This window comes from Bos mutus, chromosome 1, assembly GCF_027580195.1.
Source record: "Bos mutus isolate GX-2022 chromosome 1, NWIPB_WYAK_1.1, whole genome shotgun sequence".
Taxonomy (NCBI): Eukaryota; Metazoa; Chordata; class Mammalia; order Artiodactyla; family Bovidae; genus Bos; species Bos mutus.
Window position 1 is genome coordinate 125251075 of NC_091617.1, and position 18075 is coordinate 125269149.

The window sequence follows — 18075 nt, forward strand, 5'->3', positions numbered from 1 at the left end:
ACTCTGTGCGACCCCACAGATGGCAGCCCACCAGGCTCCCCCATCCCTGGGATTCTCCAGGCAAGAATACTGGAGTGGGTTTCCATTTCCTTCTCCAATGCATGAAAGTGAAAAGTGAAAGTGAAATCGCTCAGTCCTGTCTGACTCTTAGCGACCCCATGGACTGTAGCCTACCAGGCTCCTCCGTCCATGGGATTTTCCAGGCAAGAGTACTGGAGTGGGTTGCTACCGCCTTCTCTGCACCAACCACTGGAGACCTCTGCTATTCTGACCAAAGCCCAAAATGCAATTCATATTGGGAGTTAGCCCAGGAGCTGGCCTATCTAGTAGACAAGAAGGCCAAGAATATAACTTTGATATAAACAAATCTGGATTTGATTCTGCTTTAACTTCTTAGGAAGGGAGTGTTTTGAGTGTTTGGGGAAAGTCACTTAAGTTCTCTGTGGTTCAGTTGTCTCATTTGTACAAAGGGAATGATCTACCTACCCACAGCGTTGTGGCAACAGGTTGAACACAGTTCTTGGGAACAAACAACTATTCAGTTCATGTGATTTTAACACCACCATAATTCCATTTCCAGATGAAACCAAAGCAAAATATTTATAAGCAGAGGTAGTTCAAATTTTTTAGCAATTTTCATTCCTGGAACAGTATCTAGAAAGATTAAATATATAATGGAAACAAGCTTCCCCTTTAGACTGGCTGTGTTTACAAGAGGTTGTGTTGTGGAGAAAATAAAAGAAACCATGATATCTCTATCTCGTTGAGGTTGTATATACCCAAGGAGGCATAATTTCATACCAAGCCTCTAGAAAGGTGGGATGAAGCCAAAAGACATCTTCCCCAAGTACAAGCATTTGAGAAATGTATCTTTTTTTTTCAGGCTTCCCAGGTGGCACAGTGGGTACAAAATCTGCCTGCTAATTCAGGAGATGCGGGTTCAATCCCTGGGTCAGAAAGATCCTCTGGAGAAAGAAATGGCAACCCACTCCAGTATTCTTGCCTGGAAAATCCCAAGAACAAGGGAGCCTGGCCGGCCACAGTCCATGGGGTTGCAAATAGTCAGACACGATTTAGTGACTAAGCACGCATGCACACATGTCTCTGTTTTCAACCTTAGAATATGAAACGCTGACTCTATGGATGGTTGAGAGCAGTTCTGGTCGTCACTGAACATTTAGTGGCTGATTTGAAGACTGCAGAGAGTGAAAATGAATTTCCTGCTCAAGGTTATAGAACAAGTCATAGAATTTCAACTGCCAGGTGAATGTGAAGGACATAAATAATCATGTCACTGAATGATACACGTTTCAATAACATGAAAATGAATAGGCACAAATAGGAAGCAAACAGCTCAGCACCGTTGAGTCCGTGCAGATGACCAATGATTCTACCACAGCCAATTGGCCTGGAGTTGGGGTCACAACTAGAAAAATAAATCAGACTAAAAACTAAATTAGTAAAATACAAAATAAATGATGATCTAACTGTAAAGAATGATGCTGGAAGCAACAGAATACCTATTTATTACTTTCCGTTTATATCTTTTAGTGTTCTTTCCTCTCTGCTTGTGTATATTACTTCATCATTCCCTTTCCACTCTTTTTTCCTTTATAGAAAAGGTAGGGAGCATTAACAGATAATAAAAGGGCATCTGAGGATTTCCCTGGCGGTCCAATGGCTAAGACTCGTCACTTCTAACGCAGGGGGCCTGGTCAGGGAACTAGATCCCATGTGCCACAACTAGAGTTTCACACACAACTAAAGATCCCATGTGGCACAGCTAAGACCCAGCACGGCCAAATAAATAAACAAGTAACTGGCTTCCCAGGTGGCTCGGTGGTAAAGAATCCGCCTGCCAATGCAAGAGACTCGAGTTTGATCCCTGGGTGGAAAAGATCTCCTGGAGAAGACAATGGCAACCCACTCCAGTATTCTTGCCTGGGAAATCCCATGGACAGAGGAGCCGGGTGGGCTAAAGTCCATGGGGTCGCAAAGAGTCAGACACGACTGAGCACACATGCACGCACGCAAACAAATATTTTTAAAAGCTTTCAGATCTCTGCAAAAAGTAAAGGGGCATCTGAAGAAAATCCTCCTGTTCTCATCTGCTGGTCCTTCTCAGACTACAGTCCTCCACAGAGGGTGCTCAGTCGCTCAGTTGCGTCCGACTCTTTTGAGGCCCCAGGCTCCTTTGTTCATGGAATTTCCCAGACCAGAATACTGAAATGGGTTACCATTTCTTTCTCCAAGGGATCTTTCTGATTCAGAGATTGAACTCATGTCTCTTGGTTGGCAGGCAGATTCTTGAGCCACCAGGAAAGTCCCAGTCCTCCACAGAGGGCAGGATTAACTGTTGGGGGAAACCCACGTATGGCGTCTTTGTTTCCATGAGGGCCAATTGTTAAAGCAGGACTTGTGGCCTCTTTCTCTGTACTTCTTTATTACGCTCCTCTGAAGAAGGAAAAATGATTTCTCTTATTCATGAGAAGGTAAGTGTCTTGGGTCCCCTGAACCTCCTAGCTCCACTGCAATGATTCTCAAACTTTAATTGCAAGAGAATAAGGAGGGCTAAGTAAAACACAGACTCTTGGGCCCTACTCCCTGGAGTCTCTCATGGGTCAGAGACCACAAAACTGCATTTCTAACAACTTTTAGGTAATGCAGAGGCTGGTCACCTAAGGACAACACTTTGAGAACCACTGCTGTAGTGAACGGGGCTAGTGTTCCACACCACTGTCCTCATGTGGCTTGCCCCTTCCCTCTTTAGCCAGAGTTTGTCCTCAGGACTTGACTCTCCTCTGCCTCCACATGATAAGCAACCCAGAGGCCTTTTCAGTAGGTGTGCCTGGAATGGAATGGGTAGAAGTTAAAATTCTGGAAGGAAAGGTATTTGGCCCCAGGCCCGGACTGTCATCCTGATCCAGCTCCACAAGTGAAAACTCTATAAGAGGCCTCTATCAGTTTCTCAATCAGTTTCTCAATCAGTTCTGAGAATAAAGAGAAGAGTCTGAATTATCAGCCTCCTCAATCCAAGAGCATCCAGGATAACAATCATAGGAATGACAGGGAATAGGACGAGGAATTCCAAAGGCTGTAGCCTCAATCTGGAAGCAGAGTGACCCTGTCTTGTCTGAGTCATAATGCTGAAGCCATGTCACATCAACTGTGTATATAATAAATAAAGGAATAACATTCCTGTGAGCTTCTCTGGTGGCTCAGACACTAAAGAATCTGCCTGGGTTCTATCCCTGGGGTGGGAAGATCCCCTGGAGAAGGGAATGGCTATCCACTCCAGTATTCTTGCCTGGAGAATCCCATGGACAGAGAAGTCTGGTGGGCTACAGTCCATGGGGTCTGAAAGAGTCAGACACAATTGAGCAACTAACACATACACACATGTTCCTGCTCTTGGAGAACAGAGTTGTTGCCCAAGCTATGTAGATGGAGACGAGAAGATACAAGACCTTCATGAAATTCAGCCTAGATTACTGCTCTGGGTCAATGATCAACAACCATCCAGACCAGGTTGGCTGGCTTAACAACTCCCTCCTCACCCACAGCTAAGACAAGCCCTTGAGCTGTTCTTTAGCTCCCTGGACATCTCTCAGCCACCCTCTCAAGCCTTGCTCCATCCTTGGGCCTGGCAGCTCTGCTCTGTGCCATGTTTTGTCCACCCGCCCAGATCCTGCAGAGATGCATTTGCGTCTCAGTTCTCAGAGGCAGCCTAGTTTCAAACCCTGTGGTGTAACCAGCCTTGCCCCACCTCTATTCAGTTGCACTCAGCTCCTGAAGTCCCCAGCTGAGTTCAACATCCCCATTCCCTTCTTCTCCAGGAGGGAAATCTGGATTCAGGAAATCTGGAAGCACAAGGTTTTCCTTCAGATGAGCAGAAAAATTACAACACAACCTTGTCAGCCAAACAAAAAAGAGGGAAGAGGGTGAAATTCAAGCCAGGTCTTCTTTTCTACGGCCTCCATGCTCTGGTGCACTCATCTCAGGGCTCTTATAACATTTTCACCAAACTGAGAGGCCCCTCCTGGCTGCCAAAGGGTACCATGGGCCAAATCCTGCCTGGACATGTGTCCTCTGTGGCTCACTGAGTATTTGTTAAATTTTGGAGCAAATATATAAAAATGAGAAGATAAACATAAAATTCAGATTTCTATTTTCTCTTTTCAGATCAGAACAACTGGCAATAGTTAGCCCACATTTTCACACGGTAACACTGAACTAGGCCAGTGACAATCATGCCCTTTAGACAAGGGGTAAAGTTGACCATCAGCCTTACATCCCCCACCATCCCCATTCTCCCACAGCCTTTCTCCCACAGAACATACACAAACCAACAGTGACTAAGTGCAGGTCTACAACCTGCTGCTGTTAACTTCCGCAGATATCCCTGAGGAAGGGCTATTCAAATCAAATTACTATGATCATGAGAGAAAGAAACATTATTTTTTTTCTCTTCACTTGGTGGTTGCTTCCATTCTCAGTCATGAAGCTGTAATTACAGGAATTATGAACAAATGGGCAAGTGCTTACTCCAGAGTGGCCCAGATTCACGAAGGGTGAGGAAAGAGAGAGAGAGAGAGGGTGAAGAGACTCAAAATAAAAAGGCATGCCCAGGACTTCCCCACTCCCAGTGCAGGGGGCCTGGGTTCAATTCCTGATCAGGAAACTAGATTCCATATGCCAAAACTAAGACTTGGGGTAGTCAAATATATTTTTAAAAGGCAATCCCTCTTCCAACATCTCAAGGTCTTTAAAAGATGAGGACTCAAAAAGAAAAAGTAGCTATATCCTTTATTGTTACAAGACAAAATATCCATAATCTGAAGTCACCAGATATAGAACTTTATGGTCCACTTACTTATATATAAAGCAAATTAAAGTTTGTTTTCAGAAAGACCCTGTCACCTGCTGGCCCTTTTTATTTAGCAATAAGCTAGACCACAAAAAACTTAGAGAATTATTAATTAAGAAATAATCACTGTGCAATAAAAGTGTACAAAGATCTTTCCTTGTCTCGAATCACCTGTTACTGGCATGCACCTTGAGCTGGCTGAAAGCATTGCTGTACTACCACCAAATGACGCAGTGCTGTAGCCAGAGACTCACCCCAGAGGGGTACAAGTTAGGGTACCTTTGGAATTCCTGGTCTTTGCCCATAAGATTAGATGAATGAGTCAGTGTCAAGGTAAATGTTTGATTTCCAGAATGCTTCCTGCTCTTTCTCACCTCTTTCCCTCTAAGGCCAGCACTTGAATGGGAAAATATAATGTGTCCAGCCTACTTCTCAGAAACTTCCCAGGACAAGAATAGATTTTATAGTCTTTTTCCTCCTGGATCAACATAAAGCTGGTCCAAAAGTAAATGAGGGAAATGGTCAATGGTCCACTAGGAATCTTTCACAGGTTATGTTCCCTTGAGACCTAACCTTTTCTACTGATCCAGCTTCAGGAGCAATGAAAGTAGGGCTAAGGCTGTATCTATAGTGGAATGGGCCACTGGAATGACTAGCAATGATCACTTTGGAATATGATTTGCAGGTTACAAAGTGCTTCCACCTAGAGTGTCACAAACAAGAGAGTATTTTCTAAATGTATATACAAATATAAAGTATCCATACTATGATATTTGAGGTGGACACGATGCATCATACTATTGTAAATCCAACCCTGCCCTGATTCTCAGTGATAATTCAGGAAAGAGGAAGTTCTCAGCGCACTGAGAGTCAAAGTTGATTATCTTCGCTCATGGACAGACACAAATTAAAATTAAATTAGTGAAAAATTATTAGAATACTTGCTTCCTAAATGTTTCCTTTTATATGCTTGCTTCTCAGAAAAAAATAATATTTAATCTTTATTCACCACTTCTATTTTCTTATATAAAACTTAAAGACAAAGTTTAACTACTTTCATGCATATATTTCAGTACCCAGAAAATTGTAATTTATCACTAGGATCCTTGATTCTGGAGTCAGAATTCTGAAGAATTTATTCTCCACTTCCTATGAACTACATCACCTCAGGTGAGTCCTTCTGAGTTTTTGTCTTCATAGCCAAAAAATGAAGATGGTGATAATTTCAACTTCATAGAGTTCTGGGAAGGATTAATTAAAACAAACAGCAAAGGGCTTAGAAATGGGTCTGATGTATAGTAGAGTGCCCAGTAGATACTAGCTATTATTTTACATATTGGTGATTCATGGCGTTAGTGGAATGTGGAACCCTGTACCAAGGGTCACAGGTGTGGAGCCCTGTACCAAGGTCACAGGATAAAAATCTCTGGAACTGACCAAACCCCATAGTAATTGTTGCCACAAGCCTCCAGATCTAAACTGGCCAGTTCACTGACCCCATATTAGGTAAAATACCTCCCTATTATCCACCCTATAGCATCCTAACGAATTGCCTAATGTCACCATTCCAGTAGGAATTTTCTCTGTCTTGAGACTATAAAAATTGGCTGCTACCCTGTGAAAGGCTTTGGCTCTCCCTTGAGAGAGCGACTTCCATTCTAATAAACTTTATTCTCCTTCCATTCTGCCTCATGTCTGGAAATTCTTTACCAACCCACACACTGACCACAACAGTCCTCAAAAGTAATACAGTTGTGAACACACTTGTATATTATGTGTACATGGATGTGTATATGGAAAAATCATCTCAATTTGCATAAATATTTTCTGCAAATATCAGAAAATTATTATTGGAAAGTTATTGGAAAGTCTCCCAATAACTGATTTATTAAGTAAAGGCCTGGATGAAGTTAATTATCTTCAAACACTGAACTTGAATAATGTAAGTAATCATTAAGGTAGTTCCCTATCTATTTGTGAGAAGAAATTCATACAGAGCTTTATAACTAAATTCAAATACTTACATGGATTCATTATTAGAGATTTGTTTTAAAAAAAAAAAAGAAGAAGAAGAAAAGCTAGTTCTAAACCACGGATCAACAAAGTCAGCTGGAAGGCCAAATCTGGCCAACTGCCTATTTGTATACTACCTGTGAACTAAGAATGGTTTTTACATTTTTCAATAGATTTTTTAAAAAATCAAAAGAATAGGGACTTCCCTGGTGGTCCAGTGGCTAAGACTCTGCACTCCCAATGCAAGGGGCCCAAGTTCAACCCCTGGTCAGGGACCCAGATCCCACATGCCTCAATGAAAAGCCTACATGCAGCAATTAAGATCCAGTGCAATCAAATAAATACATAATTTTTTCAAAAGAATTATTATTGTTGAATTATTCTTTCAAAAGAATAATAGTTTGTGACATGTGACAGTAAAAAATCAAAATGTGAGTGCCCACAAATAAAGTTCACTGGAACACAGACAAGCTCATTCACTTACATCCTGTCTACAACAGCTTTTGAGCAGAATTAGGTAGTCGAGACAGATACCATAACCCAGATAAGTACTTATTATCTGTCCCTTTACAGAGTTTGCCAACCTTTGGTCTAGACTGCTGTTTCTATGAGGGCAGAGGCTGTGGGGCCTAGCTCAGTGCCTGGCCCAGACTGTGTTCAGTAAACATTTGACGAGTGAACATGGCATCAACATAAAGAGCCTGAGGTGGGGCTCTCCTGTGTGCTTAAGAGCTGTTCTCAAACAGAGAGCCATTTTCAGACAGAGAACAAGAGGGGCTGCTCCAATCTATGCAGCCCAGCTAGGGTCTTTTTTTTTTTTTTTGCTGTTTTTTTGTTTTAAAAATGTTTATTGCACAGAATTCAAGGAATTCCCAAGTGCACTCACATTTTTTTTTTAAATCAACATGCTTTTTAAAGTTAGTTTGAAAAAAAAATGATTAATAAAGTTAGTTTGTTGTACATGGTGACACCTTTCCCCAGAATAGCCCCAACCTGAGGACTCCCTTTTAATGAGGAAATTTTTTTAACTTTTTAAAATTTATTTATTCTTTATTTTTGGCTCTGCTGGGTCTTCACTGCTGCATGGGCTTTTCTCTTGTTGCAGAGCATGGGCTCAGGGCGCACACGCTTCAGTAGCTGTGGGAGGTGAGCTTCAGTAGTTGCAGTTCCTGGGTTCTGGAGCACAGACCCACTAGTTGTGGCGCACGGCTCAGCTGCTCCACAGCATGCAGGATCTTCCCTCACCAGATAGCGAACCCATGTTTCCTGCACTGGCAGGCAGATTCTTTAGCACTGAGCCACCAGAGAAGCCTGAGGAAACTTTTAACAGACATGAATAAGTTAAAACCACCGAGTTTTCTAGATCCTCTTAAACATTATCCCCAAGGATCAGCTAGGGTCTTTTGATATCCTAGCTAATTCTAGCAGTAGAATTTTAGGGTACAATGGAGAATGGGGAAAGGGTAGATCATAGTGAAAGTGAAAGTGTTAGTCACTCAGTTGTGTCTGACTCTTTGTGACCCCATGGATTGTAGCCCACCAGGCTCCTCTGTCCATGGAATTCTCCAGGCAAGAGTACTGGAGTGGGTTGCCATTCCCTTCTCCAGGGGATCTTCCTGACCCAGGAATTGAACCTGGGTCTCCTGTATTGCAGGCAGATTCTTAATCTGAGCCAGCTAATTCTAGTGGTAGAATTTTAGGCCACAATGGAGAATGGGGAAAGGGCAGATCATAAGGACAAAATAAACAGGAGTTCTGCATTTACCAGCAGTATATTTTTAATAAAAAATGGCATCACAAAAGCACAACCAAAGAGAATTAATTTGGGAAGAAAACATATACCTAAAAAAAAAAAAAAAATCTATGACCTCAGGCCTTAGCTCACCACAAGCCTTATTTCTAGATACAGCTGCTAAAGAGGTCTGCAAAGTCTTAAGTTGCGTACATATGAGTATGGGTCCAAATCACAGTAAATATTGGGTCTCGTTGTAATTAGTGCTAGTTAAGACAACAAACAGAGTGCCACCTTTAACGTAATGAGGCTTTTTGTAAGCTAGTTTAGTGACGATCCCGTTTCTAGAAGAGATCTATCAGCATGGTGATGGTCTAATCTAGGTACTATATCCAACAAGGCAAATTGATAAAACTGCAAAGTATTTACCAAGGTGATGAAATCACAGTCCTCAGTCTGAATTAATTTAATTCAGGAAAAACACTTGGGACACCTCACCAAATACAACTTTGATCATCAGCACCATCACTTGAAGAATTACAATATGAAAGAAGTACACTTTAATGATATCCCCTTAGAAGACGCAGCCTTACTAGTCTATTACTAGAAGATACTAGCCAAATGGTATCAAGTCACCTAATTGGCCATACCTAAGTTATCTGGCCAGAGAAGGCAATGGCACCCCACTCCAGTACTCTTGCCTGGAAAATCCCATGGATGGAGGAGCCTGGTAGGCTGCAGTCCATGGGGTCGCTAAGAGTCAGACACGACTGAGCGACTTCACTTTCACTTTTCACTTTCATGCATTGGAGAAGGAAATGGCAACTCACTCCAATGTTCTTGCCTGGAGAATCCCGGGGACAGGGGAGCCTGGTGGGCTGCCATCTATGGGGTCGCACAGAGTCGGACACGACTGAAGCAACTTAGCAGCAGCAGCAGCAGCAGCAAGTTATCTGGCAATTATCACTATCCTAATAAACTCCTCTCTTTACGGAAGGTTCTCCCTCAACTAACCAGTTCTCTTACTCTAAAGTGGTGAAGCAAAGACAAAATTCATGGAATAGCCATGTGCTGCCCCTCACTTTCAGCAGGGCCATGTGATTAGTTCCAGCCAATGGGCTGTGAGTAGAAGTGATTTGTGTCCCTCTAGGCCAAAGCATGGGCTTTCCTGGTAGCTCAGCAGTAAAGAATCTGCCTGCAATGGAGGAGCCACAGGAGATGCGGGTTTGATCTCTGGGTCAGAAAGATCCCTTGGAGGAGGAAATGGCAATCCACTCCAGCATTCTTGTCTGGAGAATCCCATGGACAGAGGAGTCTGGCAGGCTACAGTCCATAGGGTCACAAAGAGTTGGACACGACTGAAATGACTTAGCACGCACACACAGGACAAAGCCTTTCAGAGCCATGTGATCCTCTAGCTCCCCTTTTCCTGCTGCAACAACCTAGAAGTCCCATGTCAAAAGAGCAAAATCACAAAAATTACAGCAGCCTGGATCTCTGAGTCATTGAATGCAGAACAGCTGCCCTGGAGGACAGCCAATGCACACTGGCATTTATGTGAACAAGAAATCAATGGAAGTATCACGGTTGATTTGTTCCTATAACATAGCCTACTCCATCTTGACATATACAGAAAAGCTGAGCAGACAGAAGCCTTGTATCCTGTGATCAACCAACCTCAGCCATTTACAAGGATTAAATAGGGAAATTTTCCAAACCTTCCTCAGACAGGTATGTGTGCAACTTTATTATTTCACTTCAAGCACATTCACAAATTATTGCCACACCTACTCCTATTTCAAAAATCAGTATTTACAACCAAATCATCGTTATTAATAAAACTTAAGATCTTACCGAGACACACATCAAGCAATGTACCTTGAGTGATGTTCACTGAACAATGTAACTAACCACTGACAAACCTTAGCTGAATATGTTGTTCTTCCACATGGCTCATGTCCTACTTTATGACTCTTCATTTTCAGGAGACACATGTAGCAGTGGGGTTACACTCCATGGACAAGATGGTAGAGAGCTCTGAGCAGAGCTGGCCCAGTTCTCTTTTGTTAGCAGTCAACATGTAAGCTATTCATTGGACACACTGATGTTGGTGGGGCTTTGAACTCAGAGAGATGCTATCTCCTCCAGCTGGCAGTAAAAATATCCACTAAGATAAGGACTCAATCCTGTATCCTTTGATACATGCCCGATTTAAAACCACTGGAAAGTCTGGAGCCTGGCCTGGCAAACAGTGGGGTATAAAGTTCCACAGCCCTGGGTCCAAATCTCAGCTCAACAACTGACAGCTGTGTGAGTCAGGCCAAAAGACAAAGACACAGCCTGTAAGAGCCTCAGTTCCTTGCCCCGCTCCACAAGGAATCCGTGAGGATCAACAGAACGAATATAGATGGAAACACTGACTGCATGGTAGACCGCTGCTGCCTCAAATCTGTGGGATTGTTTTTTTAAATGCCTCAGAACTGTGGAATTCTTTTTCACAAAAATAAAATTTTTGACCCTTCACCATGTGGGATCTTAGTTCACTGACCAGGGGTCAAATCTGTGCCCGCTGTAGTGGAAGCATGGAGTCTTAACCACTGGACCGCAGGAAATTCCCCAGAACCATGGCATTCTCCTTAAAGCCAATTAAAATTTATATTTCCTTTATGTTTTATTACAAGCGAAACAACTTTCTCAGGTACATTTAAAGCAGCAAAAAATATACCTTTGGCTTTATCCTTAGAGTAGATGCTATCTATGACAGACATGAAAATAAATTCTATTACTTAATCTGGTCCTTTTACAATATGATCAAGTCCTTGGTATGAAAATACATCTTGGAATTAAATTTCTGCCCATTTTCCAGGGGCAAATGAACTTTTAAAATTCCGAAGAATTTCCTATTACCCATCCATCTGCTGATTTCCAGTTCTGATTATGTATTTTTATGCTCCAAGTAAATTGCTCTTGGTTATTTTTTTAATACTAAAAATTAATGTCAATGTAGCCTAATCATAAAAAAGAAAAATCAGACAAATTCCAACTGAGGGGCATCTAACAATGTACCTAACTCTGTGTGTGTGAGCGTATGTGTCTGTGCGCACATGCTCAGTCCCTAAGGCGTAGCCGAGTCTTCAGGACCCCACGGACTGCATCTCACCATGCTCCTCTGTCCATGGGATTTTCCAGGCAAAAATACTGGAGTGAGTTGCTATTTCCTTCTCCAGGGGATTTTCCTGACTCAGGGACCAAACCCACATCTCCTGCATTGGCAAATGGATTCTCTACCACTGAGCCACCTGGGAAACAGCTCCTCAAAACACTCATTATTGTCATAGAGCATTGTTGACTTGAGCTCCCTGCATCATACAGCAAATTTGCACTGGCTATATAATTTTACATATGGTATTATATATGTTTCAATGTTACCCTCTCAATTCTTCCCTCCCTCTCCTTCCCCTCATGTGTCCACAAATCTGTTCTCTATCTCTGCATCTCCATTGCTGCCCTGTTCATCAGTACCATCGGTGTGAGGGAGGTTCAAGAGGAAGGGGACATACATATACCTATGGCTGATTCACGTTGATATATGGCAGAAACCAATACAATATTGTAATGCAGTTAACCTCCAATTAAAAAAAAAACAAATTTTAAAAAAGAAAAAAAAAAAAAAAAACACTTGTGGTCATCAAAAAACAAGGAAAAAGTCTGAAAAATTGTCACAACCAAGAGGAGACTAAGGAGCTAAATGTCAACTAACTATAATGTGGGTTCATCAGGAATCTATCAGGATTCCCAGATGGGATCGTGTAATAGAAAAAGGACTTTAGGCAAAAACTAAGGGAATGTGAATACACCATAGACTATAATTAATAATATAGCAATATCAGTTCATTAATTATAATAAATTTACCACACTAATGTAAAATGTTAATGACAGCATAAACTGTGTATCAGTGTGAGGCACACGGAAAATCTCTGTACATTTTCTCTATCTAGAACTGTAAATGTCAACACAATGAGACACCACTTCACAGCCAGATGGTCATTATCAAAATGACATAATAACAAGTGCTGGTGAGGATGTGGAGAAACTAGAACCTTCGTACATTGCTGCTAGGAACGTAAAATGGTGCAGTTACCTTGGAAAATGGTCTGGCAGTTCCTCTAAGTGTTTACTGTTGAGTCATCAAGTGAACCAGCAATTCCACTTTGACGTATATACCCAAGAGAAATGAAAACACGTGTCCCATTGAAACTTGTTCACAAATGTTCATAGCAGCATTATTCATAGTAACTAAAAAGTGAAAACAACTCAGTGTTCATCAACTGATGAATGAATGAAGAAAATGTGGTAGATCAACACAGTGGACTATTATTCAGCCATAAAAAGTGAAGTATTAGTGCTACAACATGAATAAACCTTGAAAACATTATGCTAAGTGAAATAGGCAGACACAAAAGGCCACACACTGTATGATTCCCTTTATATGAAATGTCAAGCATATGCAAACTATAGAGACAGGAAGATCTGTCATTGCCTGGGAGAGGTAGAGATTGACTAATAGGATTTTAATTATAGGAAGGCACATTTCCAAATAAAGTACTGTCCACTATATTTTTAGAAAAATGGGGAAATGAGGAGTGCATGCAAATGGTATAGGGTGATGAAAATACCCTAAAACACCCTTATACTTTAAATGAATGTACTGTATGGTGTGTGAATTATACCTTGGTAAATAAATAAAGCTATTAGCTTAAAAAAAAACACACACATCATGTGTACCAAGAACACTGATGGAACACATTCAATGCTATTCAAGGCACATATTTTGACAGTGTCTGGTAGGGGTGATTTAGTCACTAAGTTGTATATGACTCTTATGACCCCATGCGCTGTAGCCTGCCAAGGTCTTCTGTCCATGGGATTCTCTAAGCAAGAACACTGGAGTGGGTTGGCACTTTCTTCAGGGAATCTTCCTGGCCCAGGAAATGAACCCGTCTCCTGCACTGCAGGCAGATTCTTTACCAACTGAGCTATAAGGGAAGCCCTGACAATGTCTGATTGATATGAAACCTTTAATTTCCTGGGAAGCCTTCTGTTTGATTTTGTAATACCTTTAGTATAATGACGAAGGGCAGAACATAATGAAAGAACCTGTGCACACAGAAGGTCTGAATGAGGCTTCTCAGATTAAATGAGCAAACTACTGATACATAAACATAAGGCCTCCCTAAAGTGTGCCTGAGATGTAAAAGAGGATGCAAAAGAAATTTCCTGTTGGTATTATAATTAGCTTACGAACGGGCTTCCCATGTGGTCCAGTGATAAAGAATCCTCCTGCCAATGCAGGAGACACAGATTCAATCCCTGGGTCAGGAAGATCCCTTAGAGGAGGAAATGGCAACCCACTCCAGTATTCCTGCCTGGGAAATCCCACGGACAGAGAAGCTTGGCGGGCTACAGCCCATGCGGTTGCAAAGAGTCGGACACAACTGAATGACTGACTGGCTAGCTTACCTAAAGTGGGGGTATCGCTGTGTCCTTTTTTAGCCTCCTACCTCAGAATGGAGTCATTTCCTCTGAATTACTAGAAAATTATAATGCTTTCAGTTCTTCTATCATTTGTTGTCCTAGTTCTATGAGAAATGTAAAACTCACTCGGAAATATGCAAATGAGCTTAGTCTCCCACAGCACAATACATATCACTAGGCTATAACTCAGTGAAAATTTAAAAAGGTTCATCTTCTTTATCCTACACATTCCAGGTGTATATTAACAGGAAATACAATAATTTTGAAAACCAAACTACTTTGTTCACAATGAAAGAGATGAACTTTTCTCCCATGTAAATCACATGGAACTTCATGAATCAAGAATTGAATTTCTGTTAACATTAGAGATATTGTAAAACCTAAGGTATAATAAAGTTTTGGTTCTTGTTTCATTTAACTGCAGGTAAAACAGGTACTCAAGTCTCTAGCAGATTAGAGTATTAACACACATTTCTTTGAGCATCTCCATAAATTACTGTCCTACTCACCTCTAATCTGATTTCTCTTAAACAATAAGAAACACTTCAAGAAGAATACAACCTCAATTTATATTTGTCAGTTTCTTTTAGAGGTGAATCAATTTTTCATATAAGCATTATCGATATATAAAACATTATTATTAAATAATACTATTTAATTCATTTCTGGAATTAGTTTAGAACACTTATGAATCCACAAAGATCCTTATACTTTGAATTCAAGCTATGCAGCTGTCTCTTGAATAAGGCTGGAGTATCAAAATTTACTGTCAATAAAACACAGACCTGGGATTAGCAGTCTGAAAATAAGGCACCATGGATCTTAAGTCTCTACAAGCAAGTAGAAGCTAGAAAACATTAAGTATATGGGTGGAGGTGGGTACAGATTTTCATCCATTCATCCATTCCTTTTCATGTTCCGTTAATTCAACAATTTATCAAGTGCCTCCTTGTACAGTCATTGGCATTCAGGCAATGAGGATACAAACTGAATTAGACATAATCCTGCCCTCAAGAAACAGACTCTCTACATGGCCAGGTGTGGGCACACATGTGGCCACAAGAAAAAGTAAATCTTCATACTAGAAGGTTCTGATCTAAAATGTATATCACAGAGTGAAGTCAGAAATAGAAAAACAAATATATCGTATGTTAACATCTATATACAAAATCTATAAAAATGGTACAGATGAATCTATTTTGCAGGGGGCAGAAACAGAGGACACAGATGTAGAGAAAGGACTTGTGGACACAGCCAGGGAAATGGAGGGTAGGCCGAGTAGCACCGACATATATACACTACCATGTGTAAAAGAGACAGCTAGTGGGAAGCCGCTGTATAGCACAGGGAACTCACCTTGGTGCTCTAGAATGACCTAGAGGGGTGGGATGGAGGTGGGGTAAGAAGGAGGTTCAAAAGGGAGGAGAGATACATATATGTGTATGTATATAGCTGAATCCCTTTGTTGTACAGCAGAAACTAACACAACATTATAAAGCAGTTATTGTTGTTGCTGTTTAGTCACTAAGTTGTGTTTTACTCTTTTGCGACCCCATGGACAACAGCCTGCCAGGCTCCTCTGTCCAGGGGATTTCCCAGGCAAGAATACTGAAGTGGGTTGCCATTCCGTACTCCAGACTATCTTCCCCAACCAGGGATCGAACTCATGTCTCCTGCATTGGCAGGCGAATTCTTTATCACTGAGCCACCTGGGAAGCCCAAAAGCAATTATACTCCAGTAACAAAATTTTTAAAAATTAAAAATAAAATACAATGTATACCCGTTCATTCCTATTGTACCTGTTTCATCCACAACAAAAAGAACAACAAAATACAAACAACAGTAACTTCACAACAAAAACCAAGGTTCAGACAGGCTGAATGACTTGGAGATTCTCCCTCGGTTTCAGCCTTCACTTTTGAATTCCCTTCTCTTCCCAGAACAACACTGAACAAGTACTGTAACCACTTTTACCTGGTGATTGAATTATTTTTAACTTATTTTTATAAACTGTCACTCAGAAATGGAAATTGGTTGTCCTTTCATATTTTACATATTTTGAAAGCCACAGAAACCTTTAACATGATGGATTCATTTTTGCAAGTCTGTAAGATGACTGAAATACACATATTAAAGTCAGGGGATTCCCTGGTGGTCCAGTAGTTAAGACTATGTGTTTTCATTGCCAAGGGCATGGGTTCGATCTCTGGTTGGGAAACTAAGATCCCAGAAGCCACGAGGCATGGAGATCCCCCCCCAAAAAGAATTAAAATCAGAGCCACGGAAAAGCATTTTTCTGTGTTTTTCCAAAAGAGTATGAACCACAGATCAATGGTCAGCAAAAAATGGGATTCCTCCTCCTCTGAGGTGTTGGGGGTTAAGAGAGAAGTGGAAGTAAAAGTAAGTCGATAGATAAGCAAGTCTGTGACTCACACTGCCTATAGAATAAAATTCCAAATTCCGCAGCCTCATACTCAAAAGGTTCTGCAATCTTCCCTAAATGCCTTTCTAGTCTTACCTCTCTGTACTTGCCAGAATGATTCAGAGACCCCAGTACTGGCTGAACCTGCACTTCCTGCTTCACTTCTGTTCTGAGGTTCAGTTGCCCGTCTGTCTGGCCCATCTCTCCAGTAATTCCCCCAGGGCCCATGCTACCTATGAGCACCTGCCCATCCTTCACCCCCTGCTTCATATGCCCCTCCTCCACTATTTTCTTTACATAGACAAATGATCAGCTGGCTCACAAAGATGGATAAAACATTATCCTCAACCCTGCTCTGCTTTCCCTAACTGTCCCAATGGAAAGTGAACCTTTCCCCTTCTCAGACCTGTCATTGTGGTTTCCTATCATTCTTACAGCACTTACAGCACCAACTGCCCTGTACTGGAGCCAGGAATTCATCTATCTTAACCTTACTATAGGACTGCACATTCTCTGAGAACAAGAAAGGGACTTTCTTCAATTGTGTACATCCTACCTCTGAGCTCAGATCTTGCAAGCTATTCCAAAATTACTTACTGGATGCAGTTTAACATTATATCCAGATTAACAAAATAAAATACAAACATACTCATTGGGTATACTCATCATTCACTCTTAGTGTGGGTCAGCTTCTAACATCTTCTTTCTAATGTCAGCTGTTTAGGACATCACAGGTGGAATGTCATTCTGGCTGAACAGCAGTTACTTAAAAACACGGAATGCAAGAAAAGAGCTGGTTTCTCATGGAGCACCTGAGCCCCTGTGCCACAACTACTAAGCCCACGTGCTACAACTACGGAGGCCCATGCACCTGGAGCCTGTGCTCCACAAGAGAAGCCTGCACATGGCAATGAAGAGTAGCCCCTGCTCACCGCAACTAGAGAAAGCCTATGCACTGCAACCAAGACCCAGCGCAGTCAAAACTAACTAAAAAATATAAAATGTTAAAAAAAAAAAAGAAAAGGTCTGATTTTTGGGGAGAGCTGGGGGGTTGGGGTGGGGTGGAGCAGGCATGGAACTTCCAGAGGACAGCAAGAGGCACAGGCAGCAACCACTGGTACATGTGTGCTAAGTCACTTCAGTCACGTCTTATTCTTTGTGATGCTATGGACTGTAGCCTGCCAGGCGCCTCTGTCCATGGGATTCTCCAGACAAGAATACTGGAAATGAGGCTAATTTAAGAAGAAAACAAAACCAAAAAAATACCTTAAAACATCAATTCTATGAAGATAGTACAGATAGTACAGTTACAAAAGAAAACCATTTGTTTCTTTGCTTCTAGTTCTCTTATCTCACCTACACTACACTCTAGTCTGGTGGCTCTCAAAATTCCCAGATCATCAGCCTCAGCATCACCTGGGAATTTGTTGAAATGAAATTCTCCAGCCCCACCTCAGACCCAAAGAATGAGAACCTGCAGTTGGGATTCAGCAACGCCTTCATT

At 41.5% G+C, this 18075-nt stretch overlaps 1 protein-coding gene and 1 long non-coding RNA gene across 3 annotated transcripts in view; one reads left to right on the top strand and one right to left on the bottom strand.

Annotated features, from left to right (window-relative positions):
• LOC138988856 (uncharacterized) overlaps positions 1-17559 on the top strand; it is a 123270-nt gene extending 105711 nt beyond the window's left edge. Inside the window, exons 3-6 of the long non-coding RNA XR_011465020.1 lie at positions 5969-6037; positions 10246-10343; positions 10598-10692; positions 17288-17559. This is a non-coding gene — a long non-coding RNA (uncharacterized lncRNA). The remainder of the gene's footprint in view (positions 1-5968; positions 6038-10245; positions 10344-10597; positions 10693-17287) is intronic.
• The window catches only part of PLS1 (plastin 1), a 129544-nt gene that overhangs the window by 102905 nt on the left and 8564 nt on the right, over positions 1-18075 (bottom strand). The window contains exon 1 of one of the 2 annotated variants that reach the window (XM_070374962.1): positions 12755-12865. The exons of the other annotated variant lie outside the window; for it this stretch is intronic. The gene's annotated coding sequence lies outside the window, so the exon portion shown is untranslated. Of the gene's footprint in view, positions 1-12754; positions 12866-18075 lie in introns of those variants that run through there. 2 annotated transcript variants of the gene reach the window in all.